We start from the raw sequence: 19106 nt of genomic DNA on the forward strand, positions 1-19106 counted from the left end.
ATGAAGATGAAAAGAGAACTAAACCATCCAAGTAGAAACTTACCGAAAAGAACCTTAAGTTTCAAGAAACTTAAATACCTAACCAAGAATCATAAACAAGACACTACTACAAAAAAGGCCTTTTAGGACCCGCGGGGCACGAGTCCTCTATTTGAGAGCCTTAAAAACTGAGGTTCTTTAGGACTTGCAATGAGAGTCCTAAAAAGTCTTATTTTTAATTTTAAAAAAATAATTGATAGCCAAAGCTCCCGCCGGAGCTCCAAAATTAACGGCGGCACCACCACCCCATGGTGGTGGTTCAGGAAAATGTTCAATCATTTAGTGGGTTTTGATGCCCAAGGCACAAGGAATGCACTGGTGGTGTTCGTTTGGGTCGGGGTGGCTCGAGGCGGTCAAAAAACACTCGGAAGAGTTTTGGAAAAATAGCACCACCACGACTTCGAATGACTTTAGGCGGCGGAGGGCGGCGCGTGAGGGGATGGGCTCGCAGGGGTCGAAGGTCGCCGACCTTCTGCGTCCATTGCGATGGCGCGTGTAGGAGGGGGGTGGCCAAAGCAACGCCATGCGTGGCTTGGTTGTGGAGTTCTTGAGAGAGAGATAGAGAGAGAAATGGGGGAAGAGAATAAGGAGAGAGAGAGAGAGATAGAATGGGTTGTTGTGTTATATTTTTCTTTATGAAGTAATAAATAATAAAATTTTAGTTAAGAAAATAGGAGAGAATTTGAATTTTTTTAAAATTCAAACTTTTAGGACACAAATAGGTTTTTAGGACTCGCAATGTGAGTCCTAAAAACATTCTTTTATGACTCGCAATTTTAGTTAAAAGAAATTGGAGGGAATTTGAAATTTTTTAAAACTCAAACTTTTAGGACACACATAAGTTTTTAGGACTCGCAATTTTAGTTAAAAAAAATTGGAGGGAATTTGAAATTTTTTAAAATTCAAACTTTTAGGACACACATAAGTTTTTAGGATTCACAATTTTATTAAAAAAATTGGAGGGAATTTGAAATTTTTTAAAATTCAAACTTTTAGGACACACATAAGTTTTTAGGACTCACAATGCGAGTCCTAAAAACATTCTTTTAGGACTCACAACGCGAGTCCTAAAAAGTTCAGGAGGTGTTTTTAAAAAAAAAACTAAAACGTTTAGGACACACATAGTTTTTAAGACTCGCTTCGCAAGCCCTAAAAAGTCCATTAGGACTTGCATCTCGATACTAATGCTACTGCTACTGCTTCTGCTACTACTGCTACTACTGTTACTACTGCTACTGCTGCTGCTACTGCTACTCCTGCTACTCCTGCTACTACTGCTACTACTGCTACTACTGCTACTACTGCTACTACTGCTACTGCTGCTACTACTACTACTGCTACTAATGCTACCAGTACCACTACACTACTACTACCCACTACCACTAATGCTATTACTACTACTACTGCTACTACTGCTACTACTGCTACTGCTGCTACTGCTACTACTGCTACTAATGCTACCAGTACCACTACACTACTACTACCCACTACCACTACTGCTATTACTACTACTACTGCTACTACTACTACTCCTACTACTACTACTACCATTATCACTACTACTACTACCACTACTACTACTACTACTACTACTAGCTTGCTAAGTAACTATTATGGGACACTACACTTTTTCTTTAGAAACTCATGATTCTTACTGTTGGTTTTAGGAGTGTTCCAAATCCTGTTCTTGTCTCCATATCCCAGTTTTTAGTAAGGAAAATAGGTTTGATTATATGTGTTTATATTTTTATGTTATGATATGTTTTAGGCTATTATATGTATATGTATAAATATGTTTTGTGCTTGGGCATATGACTTGCTTAGATAGCAAGCCCTAAGAATTTATGGTATAGTCGCTTGGGCATATGACTTGCTTAGATAGAAAGCCCCAAGAATTTTATCATTTTCATGGTTTAGAGTTATGATTTAGCCTACCTCGATTAGTAGACAAAGGACCTAGATGGGTTATCATATACTATAGTTGTGATCTAACCTACCTCGATTAGTAGACAGAGGACCTAGATGGTTTTATCACATACCATGTTAATGAGTTAATGGCCATTAATATTGTAGTCCTATATGATATACGTTTTTATAGTCATATGTTTTATGATATAGTCTTATGTTTATGGTTTATGATATATGTTGTTAGTAGATTTTCCTTGCTTGGCATTAGGCTCATTCATTTCTTTTAGAATGATGCATGAAAATGAACGTGGAAGGCGGGAATGATTCGTGGCAGCTTGGCATGTGTGTTGAGGATGAATGAACTGAATGGACTGCTGGAAGATCAAGGATGACGTTTTTTAAAGTCTTTGAATTTATGTTTTGATGTATTTACGCACTTATTATTTTAAACAATTGATTTAAAGTTTATGTTTATGTTTTATAACAATGGGATCCCATACCATATTTTGTATTTCATACAATATTTTGAGTTTTAAATAAAGTTATGTTCTTTCATATGAATGTATTTCAAAATAGTGGTTATTTCATAGTAGGTTTTAATGGTCTAAGGTCTTAGAAATAGTCGGGGCATTACACTTCAGGTCCAATGAAGATAAATTTTCTCAAATGAAATTAAGGTGCACATGAATATGAGAAAATATCTAAATAAGAGTTTCATTAATAATTTTAATGAACAATTACATAAGGGAAACAGAATCCTATATATTCACTTTATGATCCTTGAATTTATGTAGTGGCATGCCGTTACTCAAGGGATCTGCGATCATTCATTTTAGTGCTTGTGTGCTTAATGACCACTTTCATTTTCTTTAACATGCTCCTTTATGGCTAAATACTTAATGTCGATAAGCTAGCTTCAACTACAATTATTGTTATTTTTCAAGCCATAAATATTGCAGCTGAATTTGTCGTAAGGTTTTTCTTAATGGGTTTGGAAATATAAACTACATTTCTAAAACTTGAAGCTCTAAAATTATACACCATACGATGTATCCTCAAAATAGTAAATGAATCTGACTTCTAAAGTGGAAGTAGCAATTAGGGTTTTCCGTGACACAACTCTACTAGTAAATATAAAACATAATCAAATGTTGAATTATGTGAATCAATATAACTAGAGAGGTATAAATCTGATTATGTTAACTATTTTAAGATTGTTAGTGTAACGACCTAAAAATGCTAATAGGGTTTAGTGCCTTGATTAGCGTGTCGCGGGGGCATAATTGGACTTATTAGTGTGTAATTGGTTAAATGCGTGACTATGTGGCGTGCATGATTAATATGATTAAGTGAATATATATTATATGCAAGTTTATGAGTATTAGATATGCATGTGGGCCCTTTACTGTTTATAAGGGCATATCTATAATTTTGGCCCGTTAGGGCATAAATGTGGTTATATGTGATAAACGGTTGAGACCACATTATTATTTGGATATATATATATTGCAGTACACGGCTCGAGATGATCCTAGTGAGCGAATTAGCGAAATACTCACAGCAGGGTTTAATACCTAGCTTGGAGTGGGCCTAGGGGTATTTTAGGAACGTAGAATATATTTTGGGGTTTATTGAGTAACGAATAAGTATTTTCTAATTAGTTGGGCATGATAGGATTAAATGGGGAAGAATGACCATTTTACCCCTAGAGACAATTGAGAGGGCTGGGGAAAGCTTAGGGGCAATTTGGTCTTTGTTTAAGCAAGGGATATACTCATAACTCTTAGGGAATAACCAGAATGTAGCGGAACACATTTGATATCTCTCACTCTCCCACATACACGTTTCTTTTCTTCTCTATAGAACTAAGAGGAACCTCTAAATTTTTGAAGGAGAAACTAAGGGAACAAGCTGGGAATTGGACTGAGTTTGGACTGAGAAGAACCTAAGGAGTTAAGGCTAGAAGTGGACAGAGTCTAGCTGGGGGATTCAAGCTATCAATTCAGGTAAAAACCTAAGCTATGATTATTGAATTCTGTTGAAATGATGATGTGCTTAGAGCCTGCATGAGAATGATTTCTTAAACTGATTTTGGGTGTTAGGGAGAGTAAGAATTATTTATAAGATTGGATATGATGTTTAGCTTATAGGGATAAGAATTCTGGGTTAATTTCTGAGTTTGGCTAAAGGTTTGGGTTGAATTTTAAGGCTTGGGCTTGAGGGAAACACTGGGGAAAATGGTGGAATTTCTAGGTTTGGGGCCTCGGGTCGCAACCCTGTTCTTTAGGCGTCGAGGCCCACGTGCTTGAAGTGGCTAGGGTGCCTCTAATTTGCTAGGCGCGCCGCGACCGAGGGGGGTGCAAGTCGCGACCCATGCCCTCCAACAGGGAGGGTTGTGCCTCTGTCTAAGGGGCGGGTCACGGCCCTTATGGGCAAGTCGTGGCCCTAAATGGAAAATAAAGGGAGCTTGGGTTTTTAGGCTCAGGGTTTCGAACCTAAGCGCTAAGGAAGAAATCTACTACTCGGTTTAGTAGAATTCAAGGTCTCGGAGGCTAGTATTTATTTCTAAAACATCTATTTGAATTAGAGATTGATAATTATCCATGGTTATTTGTGACTAGGATTATTGTTAAGGCTCAGGACTGAGGACCGTGCTCGGGACCGCTCTCTATTTATCGCTCGGGATTCGAGGTAAGAAAAATGTACCCATGTGGTTGTGAATGGGACTAAGATTCCTTGTAACTGAATGTGCGTGTCTTCTGTAACCTATATGATTATTATGTGAGGTATGAATTAACGACCTAAGAGTGTCGAGGGATGATGATAAGCGTACTAAACGCAGCTTGGCCTAAGTGAGCCGGGATCAACTATATAGATAGAGGGCTCGGCCTAAGGGCACCAACACCTGAACAATTGTATTACTAATTGAGATGTATTCTTGAAAATACATGTTTACCGTTGTTTAGCTTAATGATTGTACTCTACTGAATAATTGAATTAGTTGGGTTAAAGTTGATTGAATGCTACTATTGTTATATATGTTTGTTGTTTATGGTTTTCTTGCTGGGCCTTGACGGATAGGTGCTACGTGTTGCAGGTGAAGCCAAAGGGAAACTGGACCAACCATGAGTTGGAGAGCTCTAGGGGTGGAGTGTACATCGTTAGTTGCTCGACCACCACGACCAAGGGAAAGTTACAAGAATAAATCTCTAAATTGTATTTTGCCGTTAGATTGGCTTTTGTTGTATCTGCTTTTAAGGGTTGTATTTACCACATAAACCATGTTTTTGAGATCCCATGTATTAAACATTTGTTTAAATAAAAATTAACCGTTTATGATCAAAATCTTTTAACTATAACCTGTTAATTGACTTTAGGATCACATTTATGTTCAAACAACTTGATTAGTAAGTCTTGCACTATTCTAAAAATACATAGTGTAACTGTCTTGGTTATCCAGGGCGTTACAACTTGGTATCAGAGCGGTCTAGGTTTAAGGGTTCTTGAAGACTAGCTGGGCATGTACACTCGCTGCTAAATACAAGCTCAACTCAGGGTTTGGTAACCATATATGTGATTATATGCTTAAATGTTTTGGTCTCAAAAGGGTACATTTCATATAACTAAACATTTTTTTTACACATGGGATCCCAAAAAGGAACAGCGTTCAAAAGTCAGTTTACAAAATTTCCAGAGTTCAAACAACCATTAGCCACTCTAAGGGCAAAACAGACGTTTCTGGTTCTCCTGTTCCTGTCTCCCTCTCAACCGTGGTGGCTGAGCAGCTGATCATGTACATTCTGCTCTCAGAGCTCTCCAAAATCAAGGCTGATCAAGCTTGCCTTTGCCTTTACCTGCACCACAAAGCACCCGTGAGCCAAGGCCCAGCAAGAAAACATAACATTATATAACAAACGATGATAGCAATTGGGTAACCCTCTAAGCATGATCACACACTTAACATTTCACATTAATCACATAGGACATAGATACAACCAAGATTCAGCCAATCAACACTCAGCTATTCAACATGGCAAATCCACCAATCAATACAGTAACAATTAAATCACATGATGATCAGGGTCGACACCTTAGGTCGCACCCTCTGATTACCCCACTGACTCTGGCCCGCTTAAACTGAGCTCAGTGCATAATAAGCTGTCCTCAGCTACCAATGGTCGAGTCACGCCCTGTGCGCTAGTGTAAACTTCGGCACTATTAGGCTATTTGTTTACTTTTTACATGGCATAATACCATCCTTCATAAAGTATACAAACAGGGAACCCTTAGTCCCGTTATAAGTCCACAACCAGGTGCACTTCTCTTACCTTTAGTTTCCAAGTGCACTGATCACGAGCGATGCCTCTTGAGCACGATCTGATTCCTGAGCCCTACCTTAGTACCTAGTCACAACCAAGATAAGGAATACCATCAATAATTGTTAAGAAGGGCTTCTGGACAAAGTTCTAATCTCCGGAACATCGAATTCCACCAAGCATGGTAGTAGATTCGATCCCGAGCACCCTAGGTTAAATTCCCATGCTTAAAATCCAAAATTCCCTTAAGGGCCGCAGCTCAAACCTCCCATGTTGCGGCATAGCCCCCAAACAGAGCCCATCTAGGCTCAAAACCAGACACGGGCCACGGCCCTACACAGTCCATGTTGCGGCCCGCCCTCCATCTCCAGCATCCATCAGCTTCAGAGGGCTGCGGTTCACCAAGAACTATGTCGTGGCCCACCCCCTTCGAACCCAGAAAAACCTCCATTTTTGACTCTCAAACCTCACTCAAAACCATCCAAAACTATCCCAATTCCACAACTCAATTATCACAAAGCTTCCAACACAATTCCAGCAACACAACCCAGCAAAAACTTAGCCTAGAGACTCACCAAAATCTCACTTCAATCTCTGAAACTTAAAAGCTTAAAACATCAAAACCAGTCATGGAAACACTAAAGTTCAGCCATTAAACCATAAATTTGAGCTTACCTTCTTTGATGAACCAACTCTCTTAAAGATTCCTGAGTTAACTCCCAAGTTTTAGCTTCAATCCAATCCTTCAATATCAAAATCCATAAACACCTCAAAACCCAGCCAAAAACATAAAATTAATCACCATGCACAAAGCTTATAACTTACCTTAACTTTGATTGAACTCCTAAGCTGAACACTAGTTTAATCCTCCAAAACTCCAGCTCAATCCATTGAATACCAGGTGAGTTTTCCCTAAGTTTTTGTAGTGTTCTTAGAAAGAGAAAGGGAGATAGAGGGAAGGTCGGTTCCTTGGTTTCCACCGAGTTCTAAGTTTCTACTTAGTCTATCCTTAGCTAGTTAAGTTAATCCTGGGGCTTGGGGTGCCGAAAACATCCCCGAGGGAAAAATGGTAAAATTCCCCAGTATTCCCACCTAAGCTTTCTAACCTCAAATATATCTCTAATTATTTATTTCCATAACCCGATAACCTAAATAACCACTCAATACTTGAAATACCCCTTGACTTGTCCCAAGTCAAGTATTAAGCCCCATTGTGAATTTCCCGCTAACTAGCTCCTTAGGATCGCCTCAAGTCGCATGCTGCAGATTTACCCACATAATAATGTGGTTCTCACAAATATAACATATAATCACATTTACATTCATATAACCATACAAGCATGCTTATCATATAATCATGCATTAAATTAATAAATTCACACATGAATCAATTATGCCCTCCTGGCACACTAATCAAGGCCCTTAAGCCTTATTAGTGATTTTGGGTCGTTACAGATATCCCCTCCTACTGAGAATTTCGTCCTCGAAATTTACCTGAATAACTCGGGATATTGATCCCGCATCACCGTCTCTAGCTCCCAGGTCGCTTCCTCGACCTTGCTATATCTCCACAACACTTTAACTAACGAAATCATCTTATTCCGTAGAACTTTATTCTTCCGGTTCAAAATCTAAACCAGTCGCTCCTCATAGGACAAGTCTGTCTGCAACTCTAAGTCCTCATACTTCAATACATGCATCGAATTTGAGACATACTTCCCCAACATAGACACATGGAATACATCGTGAACTCCCAACAATGACGGTGGCAAGGCCAACCTATAAGCCACCTGTCCAATCCTCTCTAAAAGCTCAAAAGGTCCAAAAAATCAAGGGCTCAACTTGCCCTTTATTTCAAATCTCCTCACCCCTCGCAGTGGTGAAACTCGTAGAAACACGTGGTCCCCAACCTGAAACTCCACGTCCCTACGCTTAGGGCCAGCGTAGCTTTTCTTGTCTACTCTGCGAAGCAAGCATTCTGGCTCGGAACTTCTCAGTAGCTTCATTTGTCTTTTGAACCATGCCTGGTCCCAAATACTTTCTCTCACCCATCTCATCCCAATGAATGGGCAACCTACACTTCCTTCCATATAGCATCTCATAAGGAGCCACTCCAATCGTGGACTGATAACCGTTGTTATACGAAAATTCAATCAACGGGAGATACTTACTCCAAGACCCCTCGAAGTTAATCACACACGCCCTAAGCATATCTTCTAACACCTGAATCATCCTCTCAGACTATCCATCAGTCTGAGGATGAAAAGCTGTGCTAAACTTCAATTGAGTCCCCATGGCTCTCTGCAGAGCTCCCCAGAACTTGGAGGTAAAGATAGGGTCTCGATCAAATACAATGGACTTAGGAACTCCATGGAGATGAACTATCTCTCTCACATACAACTCTGCATACTGTTCCACTGTGTAGGTCGACTTCACTGGCAGAAAATGAGCTGAGTTGGTGTATCTATCCACTATTACCCACACCAAGTCACAAAGTCCCACTGTCCTGGGTAGACCTCCCACAAAATCCATTGTAATGTCTTCCCATTTCCACTCAGGAATACCCAAAGGCTGAAGCAACCCTACTGGTTGCTGATGCTCAGCTTTCACCTGCTGACATGTCAAACATCTGGCCACATACTCTACCACATCCTTCTTTATCTCCACCAGTATAATGTCCGTAGATCCTGATACATCTTCGTGGTACCCGGATGAAGTGAGTATGGCGTAGTGTGAGACTCATCCAGTCTCTCGTCTGATCTCTTCATCTGCCGGAACACAAATTCGCCCCTGATATCGAAGCATACCAGCCTCAGAAATAGTATAATCCTTAGCTATCCCTACTAAGACACTTTGTCGAACTTCCTATAGTTGTGCGTCTACCAATTGACCCTCCTTGATCTCTCTAGCAGGATCTACTGCAAGGTAATATTGGCTAACTAGTCTACCACCAGCTCTACCCTTGCCATGTCCATCTCATCTGCTAACTCTCTAGAGATCTGAACAGAGCTAAATAACTGCCCCCAAGCCTCTCCGGCTCAATGCATCTGCCACAACATTGGCTTTCCCTGGGTGGTAAAGAATGTCACAATCATAATCCTTAACCAACTCCAACCAACGTCTCTGTCTCATGTTCAAATCCTTCTGGGTGAAGAAATACTTCAAAATCTTATGATCGATGTATATCTCGCACTTCTCCCCATACAGGTAATGCCACCAAACCTTCAGTGCGAATACCACTGCCGCCAGCTCCAGATCATGGGTAGGATACCGCTATTCATACTCCTTTAGCTGTCGTGATGCATAAGCTATAACCTTCTCATTCGGCATCAGCACACAGCCCAAACCCATCCTCGAGGCATCATAGTAAACCACAAACTTTCCTTCTTCTGAAGGAAGACTCAGTACAGGCGCGGTAATAAGTCGTCGCTTTAATTCTTGGAAAATGTCCTCACATTTCTCTGACCAAACAAACTTCTGGTTCTTTCGTGTCAACTCTGTCATTGGTAAAGCGATCTTTGAGAATCCTTCTACAAATCGCCTGTAATAACTTGCTAACCCGAGGAAACTCCACACCTCCGAGGCGTTCCTTGGTCTCGTCCAATCTCTCACCGCTTCCACCTTGGATGGATCCACCTTAATCCCCTCTGCGCCAACTATGTGCCCAAGAAAAGTCACCTCTTGCAACAAAAACTCACACTTCTTAAACTTGGCATATAACTAATGCTCCCTTAACCTCTGTAAGACCTGTCGGAGATGTTGCTCGTTCTCTGCTTCTGAACTAGAGTATACTAAGATGTCGTCGATGAAGATAATGACGAACTGATCCAAGAGGTCCTTGAACACCCTATTCATCAGATCCATGAAAGTTGATGGGGCATTGGTCAAACCAAAAGACATGACCAAGAACTCATAGTGCCCATACCGCGTTCGGAAGGCCGTCTTTAGTATGTCCTCATCTTTGATCCTCAGCTGGTGATAACCAGATCGAAGATCAATCTTTGAGAACACCGTCTTTCCCTGCAGCTAATCGAATAAGTCATCGATCCTTGATAGAGGGTACTTATTCTTGATAGTCAACTTGTTCAATTCCCTGTAGTCTATGCACATTCTCAGAGTCTCGTCTTTCTTCTTAATAAACAAAACTAGAGCGCCCCATGGAGAGTAGCTAGGCCTAATGAATCCCAAATCCAGAAGTTATTGTAGTTGTATCTTAAATTCCTTCAACTCTGCTGGTGCCATCCTATATGGTGCTCTTGATACTGGTTTTGTCCCCGGCGCTAACTCCCTACGCGGCGGCAATCCTGGTAAATCCTCAGAAAATACATCCAAGAACTCACACACCAATCTGGTCTCCCCCGGCCCTGCTGGCATAACCCTAGTAGTATCCACTACACTGGACAAAAAACCTATGCATCCCCCCTGCAACAAGTCTCTAGCTCTCAATGCTGATATCATAGGTACGCGGGGTCCACATACCGCACCCACGAAAACAAAAGGATCCTCGCCCTCAGGCTCAAAAGTCACCATCTTTTTCCTGCAGTCAAAGTAGCCCCATACCTGACCAACCAATCCATCCCTAAGAACATATCAAAGTCCTCCATGTCTAATTCAATCAGATCTACTGAAAGCTCCCTACTATCAACCATCACTGGCAGTGCCCTGATCCACCTCCTCGAAACCACCAGTTCCCCCATAGGCAATAAAGTCCCAAACCCCGCAGTCTGATACTCACTAAGTCTACATAATCTATCAATCACTTTACTAGAAACAAAGGAATGTGTAGCACCAGAATCAATCAATACAATAAAAGGAGAGCCAGCACTAGAAAGCTGACCTGTCACCACCAAGGGACTAGCCTTGGCCTCTGCCTGTGTCAAAGTTAATACTCGAGCTGGAGTCAAGCTATCCACCTTTCCTGCTTCCCCTTTCTTATCTGTTGGGCAGTCCTTCTTGAGGTGCCCCACCATTCCACACACATAGCAACCTTGGCTCGACATTCTCCCTGATGGCGTCTTCTACATCTCGGGCACTCTAGATAACTCCGCCATGCTTCACCGCTGCCCTGACGGCCACCCTGACCACCCCGACCCCTCCTATCAGGACCAGTAGCAGTCGAAGTGTCAGGAGTCTTTCTCTTGAAATCACTAGGGCCTTCGCCTCTACCCAACCCAGAATAAGGAGGCACCACCCTGCGGCCCTCCCGCCTTACTGCACTTTCCCTCCAGATCTTATTCTCCACTTCCTCAGTGGTAAGAGCCTTTTCCACTGCCTGGGCATAGGCTGTCCCCCTAGGAACTGTCGTAATCTTCACATCTTGAGATGTCGTAATCTTCACATCTCGGACACAGATTTAAGCCCTTTAATAAATCTGTCCTGCCTAGCTCCATCAGTAGGCACAAGATCTGGTGCGAACTTTGCGAGTCTGTCAAACTTCAGGGCATACTCAGTAACGGTCATGTTTCCCTGTACCAAACCCATAAACTCATTAACTTTTTCTACCCTAATGGAAACAATGTAGTATTTCTAACTGAACAAATCTTTAAATCCTTCCCAACTCAAAGCAGTGATGTCCCTAGTCTGTGAAGCCACTTCCCACCAGATGCGGGCATCCTCTCTCAACATATATGTCGCACGGGCCACTCTATCATGCCCCTCTATTATCATAAAATCCAGAATAGTAGAAATCATAGTCAATCATTGCTCGGCCTTCAATGGGTCTAGCCCTCCCTCAAAGATTGGGGGCTGATGCTTCCTGAACCGCTTATATAATGGCTCCCACATGTTCCCAACCTCTCCTGGCTGTACAACTAGTACCACTACAGGTGGTACGATAGGGGCAGCACTCCCTGACGAAGCCTGCTGTCGCAGCAGACGAATCTGTTCATCTTGGCTTTGTAACCGCACTTGCATATCTGCCATAAGTTGCTGCCAGTTCTCAGGGACTGGCGGAGGAATCTGGCCCTGGTCATCACCTCTGGTCCCAGACCTAGTGCCGGCTAGTGGCGTAGATTTTCTTGGACGCATAACTATCCAAGTCAATCTGCAATCAACGACTCGGCAATCAGACCATGATGACAGGGTAAAAACTTCTCCAAAATCCCCAAAGGAACATAACCAATCACAAACAATAAAGATACAGGCATTTATCCCTCATGCACTGGCATTGCTAATAAGCATGCCCCGACATCACCTCACAACAGCTAAAATATAAACATCCATCCATACATAATATGCAATTAATCATTCAAATATTCATTTACATGCACGGTGATGCTAATAAGCATACCTCAATATTTTCACACAGCAGTCAAGGGCCAGGCCCTATCAGTATCTCATGCTTCCTATTAATCCAATAAATAACAACAATCATAATTATTTCCATGCATGGAAACATATAAGCTCATATACACATTACCAAACCCTGAATCGAGCTTGTCTCTAGCAGCGAATGTACATTTCTAGCTGATCTTCAAGAACCCTTAAACCTAGGATGCTCTGATACCAAGTTGTAACGCCCTGGATAGCCAAGACCGCTACACAGTGTACTTATAAAGGTGCAGGACTCGCTAATCAAGTCTTTTAGTGAAAAACATGATACAGAAACCACTAATGAACTAAGGTTAAAAGGTTTTGATCTCAAAAGGGAACATTTCATATAACTAAACATTTTTTTTACACATGGGATCCCAAAAAGGAACAGCGTTCAAAAGTTAATTTACAAAATTTCCAGAGTTCAAACAACCATTAGCCACTCTAAGGGCAAAACAAAAGTTTCTAGTTCTCCTGTTCCTGTCTCCCTCTCAATTGTGGCGGCTGAGCAGCTGATCATGTGCATTCTGATCTTAGAGCTCTCCAAAATCAAGGCTGATCAAGCTTGCCTTTGCCTTTACCTTCACCACGAAGCACCCGTGAGCCAAGGCCCAGCAAGAAAACATAACATTATATAACAAACGATGATAACAATTGGGTAACCCTCTAAGCATGATCACACACTTAACATTTCATATTAATCACACAGCACATAGATACAACCAAGATTCAGCCAATCAACACTCAGCTATTCAACATGACAAATCCACCAATCAATACAGTAACAATTAAATCACATGATAATTAGGGTTGACACCTTAGGTCGAACCCTCTGATTACCCCACTGACTCTGGCCTGCTTAAACTGAGCTCAGTACATAATAAGCTGTCCTCAGCTACCAGTGGTCGAGTCGTGCCATGTGCACTATTGTAAACTTCGGCACTCTTAGGCCGTTTGTTTACTATTTACATAGCATAATACCATCCTTCATAAAGTATACAAACAGGAAACCCTTAGTCCCGTTATAAATCCACAACCAGGTGCAGTTCTCTTACCTTTAGATTCCAAGTGTATTGATCACAAGCGATACCTCTTGAGCACGATCCGATTTCCGAGCCCTAGCTTAGTACCTAGTCACAACCAAGATAAGGAATACCATCAATAATTGTAAAGAATGGCTTCTGGACAAAGTTCTCATCTCCAGAACATTGAATTCCACCAAGCATGGTAGTATATTCGATCCCGAGCACCCTAGGTTAAATTCCCATGCTTAAAATCCCAAAATCCCAAATTCCCTTAAGGGTCGCAGCTCAAGCCTCCCATGTCGTGGTTGCAATGCCCCAAAATCCCTAATAGGGTTTAGGACCTTCATTAGGAGTCTGGGAGGGCCATAATTGATTTATTACGATATTAAATGGTTATATGCATGTTTATGTGAATTATATTATAATATGATGTTAAATGCATGCATATGGGTCCACATTTCGTTACAGGGGTGTTTTGGTAATTTGGCCCGTTGAGGGCGTAATTGTATATTTGTGTGCATGTCGGTGACATATTGTTGAGACCACATTATAATGTGGATTTTTTCGAGCTATTCGGCATGAGACGATCATGGAATATTAATTAGCGGTTTAGTCATAACAGGTTTAAGTTCGGGGCTCGGGATGAGTCTCGGGGTGATTTTAATGATTAGAGCGTTGCCAGGAATAAAAGGGTAACAGGATATGAATTATTGATGTTTGAGAATATTGAGAATAGCGGGAATTGGAGAGCGTTAATTATGATTAACGAGATAGGTGGAAAATACCAATTTTGCCCTTGGGAGCCTTTAGAAACCCTTATTTGACCTAGGGGTATTTTGATCTTTTCACCCCTAGGATAGATATAAGCCATTTAAGGCTGTAGAAGCTTGTCAAAAATAGAGCATCTCTTCCTCTTCTCCCGTACCTCTTTTTCCTTCTTTTTCTCTTTGAATTTTCAAGCTCTTTTTGAGGAACCAAGATGGGATAAGCTAGGGTTATGCTCCACCATTGAAGAGGGTGTGTTGCTGAGATTGAGGTGAGATTTTAGCCATTAGAACTCTTGCTTTTTCTCTATTTTCTTAGTTAAGTTTCAACTGGTTTTTGAGTTGGAAAGTTGGGAATTGATTGGAGTTTTGGCTAGGGTTCTTGTGGTTGTGATGCCTAGGACATGTGGGGGTGGTATTTGGGTTCATTTGGGACTCAATTTGAGGTTTGGAAGCATTGGAATCGAGTTGGAATTGAAGGAGTCGAAGAAGGAGGTTTCAGGGGAGAGTTATTCTGGGGGTAGTGCTACAGCGCCCATTAGAGGGCGCTGTAGCGCTACACAGGACTTTGTTGGGCGGTTTAGGGGTTCTGAGTATAGCGTTGTGGCACTAGGGACCAGCGCTGTAGCACTACTTTGTTCCTCCATAATCCCATTTTGAGTTTTTTAAGGGTTTTTGGCTCGGGGTTTCAATCCTTAAGGCCCGGGATCGAATCTACTCACCGTGTGGGTACATTTCGGGGTCCCGAGAGTCGGGTTTAGATCAAGACCCTAATATTGTTGATTTTCATTAATCAGAGATCGTATTTGGTTATGACTAGGTAACCGCTAAGGGATTAAAGGATCGATCATTCTCAAGAGTCGTTCTTGATCTAATTCTCGCTCGAACCAGAGGTAAGAAAATTGCACCCCATATGTGACATGCATGGTTATTCATGAGGCATGTTGAGTGCTCTATATGTGGACATTGATTGCATTGGCAATGCATAAGATACAAGAGATTAGGGCATGGCATGAATGTTGATTATGAGATTGATCAGAGCTTGAGTCTCTGTAATTGTGCATGATTATAATTATGCTTTTGATTACTGATTGAGCATGCCAAATGCCTTATATCTGAATATGTGACATATGATATGTCTGTTTGTATTACCTATATGAGGAAGCACTGACTTATTAGTCAGGGATTGTCAATGGTGTCAGTATCAACTGTGAAGTTGTGACTCATTAGTCAAGTTCGGCAGTGGTGTTGAGCACTGGTCACATGGGATTGACTCATAAGTCAAGTACGGTCTTAGCGTGTTTAACGTAAGCCGATAAAAGATTAGATCTAATCGACATCAGCATTGAATGACTCGAATGAGCATTATGCCGGACCGACCTCAAGTTCGATGAAAATTAAAAGCGCTTATCTAGTATAAGGGCTAGTTAATTAGAGCCAGAGCCAGAAAGGCTAAGGTGACCTACATGTCACATGGCTAGGAGGGTATGGGACCTCCAGAGTGTGACTCATTAGTCATCCACATAGAGATAGACTCATTAGTCATCTATACAGAGTGTGGCTCATTAGTCACCTATACAGAGTGTGACTCATTAGTCACCTAGACAGAGATGGACTCATTAGTCATCTACACAAGGTATGACTTATTAGTCATCTATACAGAGTGTGACTCATAAGTCACCTATGCAGGGTGTGACTCATTAGTCACCCACTCTGAGATTGACTTACTAGTCATCTATTCAAGAAGCAGGTCCTCAGAGATTGAGTCATTAGTCCTCTATTTAGATGCAGAACCACATATTCATTTACTTAAACTTATTTGCATGCATGATGAGAGTTATTATTGCTAGGCATGCACATTATGATTCGATGACATGTTATTACTATTCATGAGCATGTTGAGTTTTCTTGCTGGGCTTTGGCTCACGGGTGCTATGTGGTGCAGGTAAAGGCAAAAGAAAGCTGGACCATCCTTGAGTTGGAGAGCTTAGGTGACGACGTGTACATATGCAGCTGCTCGATCGCCACGACCGAGGGTTGAAAGAGGAACTAAGGTTAAACCCTATTTTGCCGCTTAGATTGGCCTGTCGTAAATATTTTCTTCTAATAGACCTTTAAATTATATTTTTGGGATCCCAATGTATACAGTAAACGTTCTAATGAAATGTTACATGTTAACCAAAAAATTTAATCCCTATATCGCTAATCATACTTAGTTACACGATTTTGGCTAGATGACTCGATTAGCGAGTTTAGCACTGTTTACAAGGCACACCGTAACGGTCCCTGGAGTTAGGGCGTTACAGAGGCATAGCCCCCAAATAGAGCCCATCTAGGCTCAGAACCATACACGGGTCGCAGCCCTACATAGTCCATGCTACGGCCTGCCCTCCATCTCCAACATCCATCAGCTTCAGAGGGCCGCGACTCACCAAGAACTATGCCGCGACCCGCCCCCTTAGAACCCAGAAAAACCTCCATTTTTGTCTCTCAAACCTCACTCAAAACCATCCAAAACTATCCCAATTCCACAACTCAATTATCACAAAGCTTCCAACACAATTCCAGCAACACAACCCAGCAAAAACTTAGCCTAGAGACTCACCAAAATCTCACTTCAATCTTTGAAACTTAAAAGCTTAAAACATCAAAACCCATCATGGAAACACTAAAGTTCATCCATTAAACCATAAATTCGAGCTTACCTTCTTTGATGAACCAACTCTCTTAAAGATTCCTGAGTTAACTCCCAAGTTTCAGCGTCAATCAAATCCTTCAATATCAAAATCCATAAACACCTCAAAACCCAGCCAAAAACACAAAATTAATCACCATGCACAAAGCTTATAACTTACCTTAATTCTGATTGAACTCCTAAGCTGAACACTGGTTTGATCCTCCAAAACTCCAGCTCAATCCACTGAATTCCAGGTGAGTTTTCCCTAAGTTTCTGTAGTGTTCTTAGAGAGAGAAAGGGAGATACAGGGAAGGTCAGTTCCTTGGTTGCCACCGAGTTCTGAGTTTCTACTTAGTCTATCCTTAGCTAATTAAGTTAATCCTGGGGCTCGGGGTGCCGGAAACGTCCCCGAGGGAAAATTGGTAAAATTCCCCAGTATTCCCACCTAAGCTTTCTAACCTCAAATATATCTCCAATTATTTATTTCCATAACCCGATAACCTAAATAACCACTCAATACCTGAAATACCCCTTGACTTGTCCCAAGTCAAGTATTAAGCCCCGTTGTGACTTTCCCGCTAACTAGCTCCCTAGGATCGCCTCAAGTCGCATGCTGCAGATTTACCCACATAATAATGTGGTTCTCACAAATATAACATATAATCACATTTACATTCATATAATCATACAAGCATGAATCATGCATTAAATTAATACATTCACACATAAACCAATTATGCCCTCCCGGCACACTAATCAAGGCCCTTAAGCCTTATTAGTGATTTTGGGTCGTTACAGTTTTACCCTTAGAAATCTTTAGAGGTCTGAATTTTGTAGAGGAGCATTTCTATTTTTTAACGTTAAATTTATCCTTGACACTTTAGAGTTTACCAGAAAGTATTAGGAACCATTAAGTCTTCAGTTCTCTCTCACTCCCTCCATCTCACGTTTTCCTTCCTCTCTCTAGAACTAAAGGAAAATTCTGAAATTGGAAGGAGAAAAAGCCAGGGAATCAAGCTAGGAGAAGCTGGGGAATTAAAGCTGGGACTAGCTAAGGAAAACTCTGAGGATCAAGCTACAATTGAGGTGAGAAATATTGTTCTGTTCTACTGGCATTTTAGGTTGTTAGGTTGAATTGTCTAGGTTTTGAGTTTGGTTTGTAGCTGAATTGAGATGATAGTTTCAATAGGAATTTTGGTGTTTAAATGTTTAAGATATGCAAGTAAGAGACCTGGACTCGTTTCTAGGCTTGGTGTGGCTTTGGGTGTGTAATTGAGGTTGAACTTTGAGGTTATAGCTAGGGAAAAATGCTGGGAAGAGAAAGATTTTCTGGATTTGGGGGCTCGGGTTGCGCCCTTGTTCTTCAAGCGTCGTGGCCCGCGTGCTTGAAGAGGCTGGGATGCCTCTGATTCGCCAGGCATGTCACGACGCAAGGGGTGCAAGTCACGGCCCGTGTCCTCTAGCAGGGAGGCCTGGGCCTCTGTCTAAGGAGCGAGTCGTGGCCCTTAAGGTCAAGTATTGGCCCTAAAAGGGAAATTAAGGGAAACCAAGGTTTTAGGCTCAGGGAGGTCGAGGATTAAAACCTAAGCACTCAAGACGAATTCTACTACCCAATTTAGTAGAATTTGAGGTCCCGGAGGCTAGTATTTTTTTCCAAAACATTTATTTGAATTAGAGATTGATAATTATCCATGGTTATTTGTGACTAGGATTATCGTTAAGGCTCTGGACTAAGGATCGTGCTGAGGATCACTCTTTATTTATCGCTCAGAATTCAAGGTAAGAAAATTGCACCCATGTGGTTGTGTTTGGGACTAAGGTTCCCTGTAATTGGATATATGTATTGTGTGACTGTATGGTTGTTGTATGAAATATGAAAGTACTACCTACGGGTGTCGGGGCTGACGATAAGCGTATTGAACGTAGCTCGGCCTAAGCGGGTCGGGATCAGCTATATAACCAGAGGGCTTGGCCTAAGGGCGCCAACACCTAATTTTTTGTGTTATTAATCAAAATATATGTTGAAAGTATATGTTTATCATTGTATATCTTTATATATGTATTC

This window comes from Humulus lupulus, chromosome 4 (genome assembly GCF_963169125.1).
Source record: "Humulus lupulus chromosome 4, drHumLupu1.1, whole genome shotgun sequence".
Classification (NCBI taxonomy): Eukaryota; Viridiplantae; Streptophyta; class Magnoliopsida; order Rosales; family Cannabaceae; genus Humulus; species Humulus lupulus.